General features: G+C 44.3%; 1 protein-coding gene across 1 annotated transcript in view; it reads right to left on the reverse strand.

Moving 5' to 3' along the window:
- The window catches only part of SCN8A (sodium voltage-gated channel alpha subunit 8), a 196775-nt gene extending 187284 nt beyond the window's left edge, over positions 1-9491 (reverse strand). The window contains exon 1 of the mRNA XM_061416027.1: positions 9273-9491. The gene's annotated coding sequence lies outside the window, so the exon portion shown is untranslated. The remainder of the gene's footprint in view (positions 1-9272) is intronic.
- Positions 9492-10275: the final 784 nt, after the last annotated feature.

Raw genomic sequence — 10275 nt, forward strand, 5'->3', positions numbered from 1 at the left:
TAAAAAAGTTGCAAGACTTAGATTTTCCTTAAAGAAAGCATGAGAAGCTCAGGGGAAAAACCCTCTGCAGAGAAAAGATCAAAAATTAGCAATCAGTAGCCTGCTAACCAAGATGCTCTGGACTAGACTGCCAACGTATATTACAGAACTTATTTCCTCAGATTTTCTAAAGAGAAGATTCTCTGTCTCTCAACTTTAGAAGAGCAAAATAATCTTTTAACTCCTCCTCCTTCCTTCCCCTCAAGTAAAGTTATTTACCAAGTTCTACTGGGCCTTCTTAGAGACTACTTCTTACATTAAAAAATGTTGCTTAAACACACACATCCATGTGACACACATGTAAAAATTATATTCATGTTCTTTCCTTGCCGTCTTCACCACTACTATCCAGGTCCAAGGCTTTGTCACCACACAACTCGGCCAAATCAAACAGCCTATTAACTGGAAGTCCATTCCTGTTCTAGTTCACCCTACTATACATTCGCTGCTGCCCAATCCTCCTAAAATATTATAAACTTTGATGACGTATCATTCTGTATGCCTTAAAACAACAACAACCTTCTATGTTCTCCATTGTCTCCAAGGATAACTGCGACGTCGACAAATTCATAATGTTTAGCGAACTCTCCCCCATCTTTGCAGGCTTATCTGCCACTGGGGTATCCTACCCTAGTCCTACTGATTTGTTCTTGGTGAAATTTCTATTCTAATTTGAATATACTTCTAATTATACTCTAATTATATTCAAATCCCCAAATTTATAACCCAGAATGGAAGAGATACCTTCAACAGTGCCTTTTGAGAAAATGTGTTTATATTAAATGACTTAATATCCTTTAAAAAAAAAAAAAGGAAATTAAAAAAAAGTACATTTAAGAATGTCACTAAATTTTTTTGCTAAGGGGGGATTAATTGATCTAAAATGACCTAGACTGAGAATTCAAATCCTCAAACTATTTTAACAGTCTTCCTCAAAAGACAATGGATATAATTGTGTGGGGGACAAGGAAGAGAAAGTGTTTACAAGCATATCATGTAGAAAGGATACAAAGAAACTGGTAACAGTAGTTATCTTTACAGAATGCACACGGAGTGAAGGTGACAGGATAAGAAGACTTAACTTTGAAGCTTCTGACTTTTTAAACCCTTTGCCTCTGTTAACTATTCAAACAAATAAATGTTAAAGATGAATTTTATGTATAGAATGGAGAGATACCTGCAACAGTGCCTTTTGAGAAAACGTTTTTATAGTAAGTGACTTAAAATCCTTTTTTTTAAAAAAAAAAAAAGTTAATTAAAAACACATTTAAGAATATTACCATTTTTTGTTTGTTTGTTTTATTACAAAGCAAGAAAGTATCCTCCATCTTTTCCAAAGCAGAGATCAGGAAAAGTAAGCAATCTGCAGCAAAGTTCTAGCAGAGGAAGGGGTAAAATAACATTTAAAACACAAAACATCCTCCTAAAGGTCTGTGCTAGATCCAGAAGTTCAGGATCACTCTAGCTCAGGGAATAGAACAGAGACATGTATCCAAAGGAGTCTGCAGAGGAGAGAGAACTCTCCCCAAGTTCATATCCAAATTCCCTTGTCCCTTTTCACTACAGTCATTCTTTTTTTTTTAATTGAAGGATACTTGCTTTACAGAATTTTGTTGCTTTCTGTCAAACATCAACATGAATCAGCCATAGATGTACATATACTGCAGTCATTCTTTTCACTTTCTCTCACTCTCCACTTTGACAATTTCTCACACTCCCAATGATTTCTTCCTTATCACAGTATAAATCTATTTTAAATGCTTTATTTTCTTCAAGGTATCATTCCTAGAAACAAGACATTTCTCCTTTTAATTTTCACCAAAATCTCTGGCTATCCAATTGGGAATTCTGTGGCAAATGAGATTTTTGGGTATTCTGACCTCCAAGAAAGCGCTATCAGTCTTTTTTGAAACCCGCTCAATCCTTCTCTGCAATTTAATAATAATGCATCAATTTGCTTTCAGTTAAAAGCATTTTTATTCAGCTGCTTGCTAAAACAAAAAGATACTAGTGAATGTGAAGCAAAAGCCTGCTGCAATTTATCCTTAGTTGAAGAAAAATTCCTTGTGAAATAAGAAACTAACCATGTAATAAATTAAAACCTATTTATTTACAGGGCTGTCACTCAGTAAAATGAAGGAAAAATGCCATTTCATACTGGCTTCTGGTGAACATTAAACTTTTGGAGGCTCAGCTTTCAACTGTCTGTACTTTAAAATAAGGAGAGAGTAAGAATAGATGAAAAATGAGCTACTTTTTTTATTGATTTCTTTATCAATCACTATCTAAAAATTTACAGTAACATTTTAATTTTGACCTTTTCTCCTTTTCCAAGTTCACTCTGACGGAAATGCTAATAATCAGTTAAATACTCAAAATGTAGAAAAAGGGAGGAAAATAAATGGCATGTATAATTTATAGCCTAGATAACCCATCCCTGGATAAATAAGCATTCACTGTATTTCTCTGATGTTCTTACTCCCAGGAACTCAAAAGATTTTACAGCATAAAAAATCACACTAATCAACTGAACATGAAAGGAGCAGGATAATGAAGGAACTTCAGTGCTTTCCATTTCCAGATCCTGGAACAAGCCCGGTGAACACAGGAAGCCTCTCACCACCACCAACAGTGAATATAAAACCTCTCCAGACAACATTTTAGTTATCCTAACCCAATCAACTCCTTCCAGGATCAAGAGCGCTTCAGTTCCAAACTAAGAGCACATCTGAGACCCTCAGAGTCGCAGCTTTTCTTCTGTTCTGCTCTGCTCAGTACGACACATCTCCATATACCTAAGGGATCAGAAGTGTTATCTACTTTCACCTTTGTTCTTTTAGACTAAGAGCCTCCCAGAACTTTTTCTACTTCAACTAGGTTACCCTCACCCACCAGGAGCAATTTTTCTCTGACTCCTACACCAATTTCAGCCTTGCATAAGCAAAAAAAAGTCCAGGTGATGGTGGCCGTAATTCCCCTATGGTCCTGGTTATAACTTATGTTGGCAATGTGGGAGCATTTGTGAGGAGCCAAGCATGTGTTTATGTGCAAGAGAAATTAAGAAAGACAAGCAAACCCCAAGACATGACGACGTCTTAAAAAAAGTAGCTAGGATAGCTGCAGAAACAAAACAAGCATGTTACTTCCACGCCTCCTCTTTTTATCTATACTCTATTTATTGATAAGATACATCTTCTGCTCATTTTCCCTCATCCTTCCTGCTTCCAGAATGCTCTCCTTCAAAGGTACTCTGGCCTTCCCTCTGCCTATCCCAGAATCTTTCATTACGCCCACTCACTAAGATATGTTTAGCTACCTAGGGTAATGATAATTTCCTAAAATAAAGCCAAAATTGTTCACATCACTTGGTTATATGAATATCAGAATATAACACCATTTAATACAAAAAAAAAAAATCTTTTAAGCATGAATTAACCAACCTGGGTCCCTGTCTCCACTCCATCATTTAACGGTCCCTTAGCCCTGGACAACTCAAGCTAGGATACTCAATTTCCTCAGATTGAAAATGGGTAGAATAATATCTGTCTTCCCTAACTCAATCAACTCATCAAAAGATTTTTAAAGTTTTTATAAACATAAGAGTAATAATTAGGTAGATGGTCAGCCATGAGACCTAAATGTAAGACACTCATTCAAAGAAAGCCGTTAGAAGACTATATAATTGAGGACTTCCCTGGTGGTCCAGTGGTTAAGACTCCACACTCCCAATGCAGGGCCATGGGTTTGATCCCTGGCCGGGGAATTAAGATCCCACACGCTGCACTCCCCACCCACGCCCTCCCCACAAAAAAGACTATACAATGGGAAAACCTAAAAGACTGCTAAAGACAAAAGCAGCCTCAAACCTGCATAATCACTTAGCACAGTTAAGACATCCAACTGGAGAATAAAGGGGAACCTCAGCCTTTGAGTCCATTCCACCTTCAGATTTCAAGCCATGGCTAAAACCAGCTCAGCTGCCTGCCAACTGGTGAGTGCCAGAGCATTCCTGTTTGGTAAAAAGTCCTATTCTAGAATAGTTTGGGAATGAACGCAGAAAGAATTGCTTTAGTAACTGCGGTTGCATGGCGGAGGGGTTGGGCGGGGTGGAGTGGCGGTCAGCACTGCAACTGTACAGTAAAACTTTTCTCCTTTTACATTAGCAATGTCCATCCAAAGTCAGGATACCTCTCGACTCTATCCTCTGCCAGACTGAAGATAAAGCAACTGTCTGCTTTTCAGACTAATGAAATTTAATATAGTACACATATACTATATCAAATACACATATAAATACACACTAAGCTGCTAAATCCCGAGAGGAAAAGGAGCTAATATACACTGAGCTCTATGTGTCAGAAACCATAAGGAAACAGAGATTTCATTTAATCCCCACAAACACCATGCCACGTAGGTATTATTATTCCTATTTTTACAGATGAGAACACCAAAGCTCAGATAGATTAAATAACCTATCCAAGGTGACAAAGCTAGTAAGTAGAAGAGCGGAGACTTGAACTTTAGTGTTGCCTATCCCCAAAGCCCACACTGCTTCTGACTTTTTCCTCTCGGTGGTGTAACCAGGACAACCTTCTTGGGTCTTCATTTCACCCTAATTCCTGATACGTCCTTAACTGCAAGTCCTGGTTGTGTATCCATAACTTCACAAAGGGACAAAGAAAATTTTTTCAAATTTCTTCTTTGCCTTTTCTTTACACACATTTACTTCATGTTTCTGCACAAAATTATTCTTTTTAGGTTGAATCACCGGGCTAGATCTAATATGCTACCATTCAATATTTCAGCAATTAATATACATGAAGGGTGAAAGTTCTGTTCCCTTCTTTTAACACTTTAATAGTCACAGTTTTTGAGCATGTTATCATTTTCTAAGCTGGTTCTTGCCATTTAAAGAGTGTTAGTGCTTAGTACAAGGCTTCACACACAGTAGGTGCAGAGGGAGAATATTTATTGAGTCCCTGATTGAGAGAAGTTTTTTTATTCTTCTAGTTAACTGGCTACATTTGAGCCCAATTCTAAGAATGAATTCTTTTACATTAAAGATAATTTCTTGAAATTTAAAAAAAATGATTCCAAAAAAAAGGAAACTGAAATCTAACAGTATAGCAGTTACATCTCTAAATGACTAGTAGACTGTTTACTTAAGAGTTTAAAAGGCTTGGTTTTAAAATACTTATTTTTATTATTCTGAATAACTTTTGCAAATGCTTCTTTCCCTCTTTACAGAAAAACAAAACAAAACTGAAATAACCATAAAACAACTGTTTCACTAACGATGACTTTTTCCCCCATTTTGCACATTGTAATAAGTATACTTTATTTTTATAATTACGGAAACTCATCTCTGAATAAACTGGCTTTATTTTTTTTTTTTGCCAATTGCAGGAACCACCTACAGCCCAGAGCACTCTATTCAGACATTACTGTTTATGCAGTTAGACATTGCTTGAGCTATCCAAGTTTCCCTGTGCCTGGTCCCAGGTCACTCTATGTAGAGTTGTCCCCAGGCTGCCAGGAGCTGGGACACTGCTAGGAGAAGGCAAGACCCAGAGTGGAAAGAATGGTACCCCTGAGGAGCTGCAGAGGAGGCAGTGGGCTTTAAGAGAGCCCTTAAGGTGAGCAGAGAGGTCAGGAGTGTAGGCTTAAGCCAGGGCCCAGGGGCAACATTCCCTGAGACAAGTCAAGCCCCAGTCCTGAGGTTTCCAGAACAAAGGCTAGGTGTGGAGAGAGCAGGTGGTGTTACCTCCAGGCGCTGCTGAAGCTAGGGGAGCATGGCAGAGAGGCTTGCATGATGGGCACATAATCTGTGGCAACTGGGCCTTCCCACGACACTGGGCGATGAGTATCTGTTATCGGGGAACCTTGCACCATGGCTGGGCTGGAGCACCCAGCACTCGGCCTGGGGGCCATGGGTCTGCTGGGGTGAGCCAGCTGCTGCCCACACCCTACTTTAAGCAACTGCTGAATAAACTGCATTTTTAACACTTTCTAAACAGTGTGGTTTTATTTTCCTTCGCAGATATAATCTATAGGAATTAAGTATTCATTAGTTCATGCATGTGGCTCTAGAACAACTTGTTATATACTATCAGCACATTAAAGATAATTATTTTTGCTTCCATTCAAGAATGTTTTCCTTTCTTTGGGTGGATATGTCTCTATCTCTGTATTCTTTTCAAGCAGGTGCAGGTTTCTTGTATAATCCCTATAGAACACTGAATGTCAGTCTTTTCTTAGTAAGAAGCACAAGAATGACATCTGCCCCTGATCATACCCAATTTATATGTCTTTTAACTTTATGTTACTTTTTCAATGACACAGAAGTGCTTCAGTCACAGTGGAACCCCAGTGGAATGAGCTGCTTTATGAGAAGTCTCATATAAGGGGATCCCTGTGCTAGGTGGGAGATCCATACAGCCTGAATTTTATGGCCGTCTTCACTATTTTAGGATTTTAAAATATTTTTTTGACAAATTACTTTGGTGAAACAATGAACTACATACCAGCCTCTGCTGTGTCAAGTCCTTTTCCCAGCTCACTGTTCAAACCAACCCAAATAAGATGCCCTTCTGATCCAGCTTAACTTAGCAAGCCAGGTGATTAGTTTGGGAGACCAAAATCTCATAACATTAATAGTTTCTTGCTATTTGAAATTATCAAAATGTGCTGAAATAATGCAGTCAGCAAAATGTCACTGTGTGACTTACATATGGATCTGTTGCAGCCTGCAAAAACACTGTCTCCATGAGGGACAGCCAAAATGAAGAGTTATGTGGGAGTAATAAAATATGATAACTAGGTCTGCAACTTCAAGTATAAACCAAGCTGCGCATGCACACATCTACAGGAGAGCCTGCTGATCTAAAAGCAAGAAAAACCCAAACCCTGTCCAGCATGTATGCACTCCACTAGCAGGCCTGCCAGGGAACTGTCCTTTCAGCACCACAGCAAGAAACCCTGGCGTAAACCTCCATACAGGCAACCAAAGCTGGGCAAGCTGGGCCCTGAGAAACGTTTGTTAGAGACCCTGCAAAGAAAGCAACAACCAATTGTATCATTGTTTATTTTTAAGTATACTATCTGCCATTTCATAATCCTTTATTAATTTAAAATAAAATCCTTCCATATTTTGATAAAACTTGACAAAACCCCAAAAGAAAACTGAAGATGTATTAAGTCAGCCTTTCAGACTGAACCCAGAAGACCAGTAACTGGCCTGCACTCTCAAGAACTGCGCTGCAGTACCCACCAGCAGCACTAATAAGAACCACAACACATTTACACATATCCTGTATCAGATGTCCACAGAACACATAACATGCTTAGAGCCCTCTCCAGGGACAGCCTCAATTTCTAGGACAGACAATGTTCGCTGAGTGCCAAGCCATCACTACCACCCCCCTTCCAAGCAATCAAATTCTCTTTCAGGGAGAACTGAAGGCCTTGTGTGTCATGAGCTCCAAAGAAAAAATGCTGCAGTATTTCAAGAACCAGGTTAAAGGCAATGTATTACAAAGCTTTCAGCATTTTAAGTCTGATTCCCCCAAGATTTCTACCAGGATGGTACTGGATGGTAATGTCACCCAGCCATTTGCATTACACATCAAAAATAAAAATTTTTTTCTTAAGAAAAAAAAAAAGTCCCCCAACCACCATTATCTTCTAATGCACGTGGAGAAAAGAGAAGTACAGACTGTGAAACAGGGAAAACCTACCACACCCGAACTCTCCCTTGGAAAACTAAAACACCCCCAGCCTTAGCACACCCCTACCTCTCTGAAGGCTCTCCAGGTTCAAACTTGAGAAACAGTTACAAAAAGTGCCTTCCCCGTTGGCCCCCAGAGCCCTCACCTACACTTCCTGCCTCCATCCCGACTTCTCTGGAGCCCACTGTGCATGCATTAAAAGCAATTTTCCCTGTTTGGTAGCTCTTGCTCCATGTTAATTATTTCTCCCTCCCCCTGAATTAGCCAGATGCAATGCAAAGTTTCTTCTCCAACTCTCCCCCCCCACCCCAAACAGACGACATCCTTTTATTATGGATACTGATACTGAACCTTGGAGTCTCCGGATGTAAAATGTATTCCCCCATGTTTCAAAAACTGCAGTGTAAGTGAGGAAGAGGGCACAGGGTGGGGTACCTGGAAGGAATGCCTGGTTTGAAAAATCATATTTATCAGACTGAAAAATGATTCCTACTCCATACCACTTCGAAACTGGGACCCTTGAAGGGGTCTGAAAGCCCTGGCTAAGCCCCCCGAAAGTTAACTGCCAAGTCTCCACTGGTGGTTGCTGCTGGCACGGAGAGGATGGAGCTGAGCTCTCAGGAAAAATGCAGAGGCTTTGCAGTCCCCCGAGTACCAAGAGAGAACTACAGAGCTGGGGTCCAAGCCCGTGCAGCTGGGCAGGCCTGTAAGCCGAAAGCTAGCAGAAGCCCAGGGTGCTCGCTGCCGGTGGCACGGTGGGGGAGGGCAAGAGAGAGGAGGAGAGGAGCAGGCTCTGCATCGGGTGGCGTAGGGGTGGGGGTGGGGGAAGGGGATATTCTCAAAGTGATGTACTCCCTAATGCAGGAATCCTAGCCTGCCGAGGAAGGTCCCGGGGGCCCCCAACACAGCCCCAGAGCACCCTGTCGGAAGGGGGACGGACGCATCCGAGTAAAGGACAGGGGAGTCCCGGCTACCCTAAGAACCCACGAGCCCCTGGCTTCTGCAGTTGGTAACAATCTGGAGCTGGATGGGGGAGAAGGATGCAGTAAGACATGGGGGAGGGGGTAGAGCTAAGGAGCTGCTCTGGAAGATCCGGACAGCGCTGCCCTTCCAGTGCAACCGGGCAAGGGGCCCCGACTCTGCCCTGGCTCTGGGATACAGGAAGGAGGGGGTGCTGCACCACGGAAGGGGCGCCGAGGGCAGCCAGAGTCCCCCTGTGCAGCCAAGAGCGGAGGAGAGAGAGGGTGTATGGGGGTGGGGGGCAATGGTCCTCAGTTCTCCTCAGGGATCCCCAATAAAGACATTAGAAGGAAGCAAGACTTCCAAGCACCTGTACAAAACCGGGAGGGCAGAAACCCCGCTCCATGGCCCCTAGAGCCCCGCCGCGCACTCTGCGGCAAAGCCCCTGGCTGGAGATGGGCGAGCCCCGCTCCAGGGTCCCGAGGCGAGAAAGGGAACCCGGTAGACGAGGAGCGGCGCCGGGGCAGGGGCTCTGGGGCGACTTACGGCAGCGGCGGCGAGGGAGGCAGCGGCGGCCCTAGCGCGGGGCCCGGGAGGCGCGGCCGGACTGCAGAGGCGCCGAGGATGCGGCGGGCGGGACTGCGGTGGGCGCCATCTTGGAGCGCTCCCCGCGCCCGCCCCCCGCGCCGCCCGAGTCCTTGCATAATTGATGACTCGCGCCCGCCGCGCGCCGCCGCGCGCGCCCCCGCCGCCGGGCCCCCCGCCCACCCCGCCCCCTCGTCGACCCCCGGCGCGCGCCCCCCGCCCGTCCCCGGCCCCCGCCCGCGCACGCCTCCCCCGCCCGCCCTCCTGCCTGCGTCCCGAGGCCCACCTACCCCTGCAGGGCGCGCCCGTTCGCTCGCGGCGCTCCGCGCCGTTCGCCGGTCCGCTCGCTGGCTGTCAGGCCGGCGTCCCCGCGCCGCCCGGACCGGATCCGGGGCGAGGGAGCAGGGCGCCGGTAGGGGGCGCCGCGCCGGAGCGCCTCGCAAGCGTCCCCGGGCCCGCCTCCCCGACGCCCCCACCAAGCCGCGCGGGAGGGGCAGCCGGGCAGAGCGCCGGGACGCGGCCGCCTAACACGCTGGCGGGCTGTCAGCCAGCACGCGGGCGTTGAAACCCGAAAGGTGCTATGTGGACTCGAGGGCCCCGTGATCCTTGTAAATGCCAAGTCTTACCTTTTTCCTGAACGGCAGTCGCAGAAGAAATGTCCAGCAATATTGCAGTGCTCAGTTTTTGGAATTTCTGACATCTGTAAACACGAGGAACTCAATTTATCCGATCTTTGGCCATCGGAGGAAAAAAAAAAAATCGCAGAAGTCTATCAACAGCAGTTGGAGCCTTGTGGTTCAGTGGACAGGGAGCCCTGGTAGGAGGAGGGAGACATCCCTTCCCCCAGACCTGAAACTAAGTCACCTTAATCTTTTTGAACCTCAGTTTGTCCATCTGTAAAGTAGGCACAATCATTTGAATTGCTTACTCCACACTCTGTTCAGTTCAGTTCAGTTCAGTTGCT

Source organism: Bos javanicus, chromosome 5, assembly GCF_032452875.1.
Source record: "Bos javanicus breed banteng chromosome 5, ARS-OSU_banteng_1.0, whole genome shotgun sequence".
Classification (NCBI taxonomy): Eukaryota; Metazoa; Chordata; class Mammalia; order Artiodactyla; family Bovidae; genus Bos; species Bos javanicus.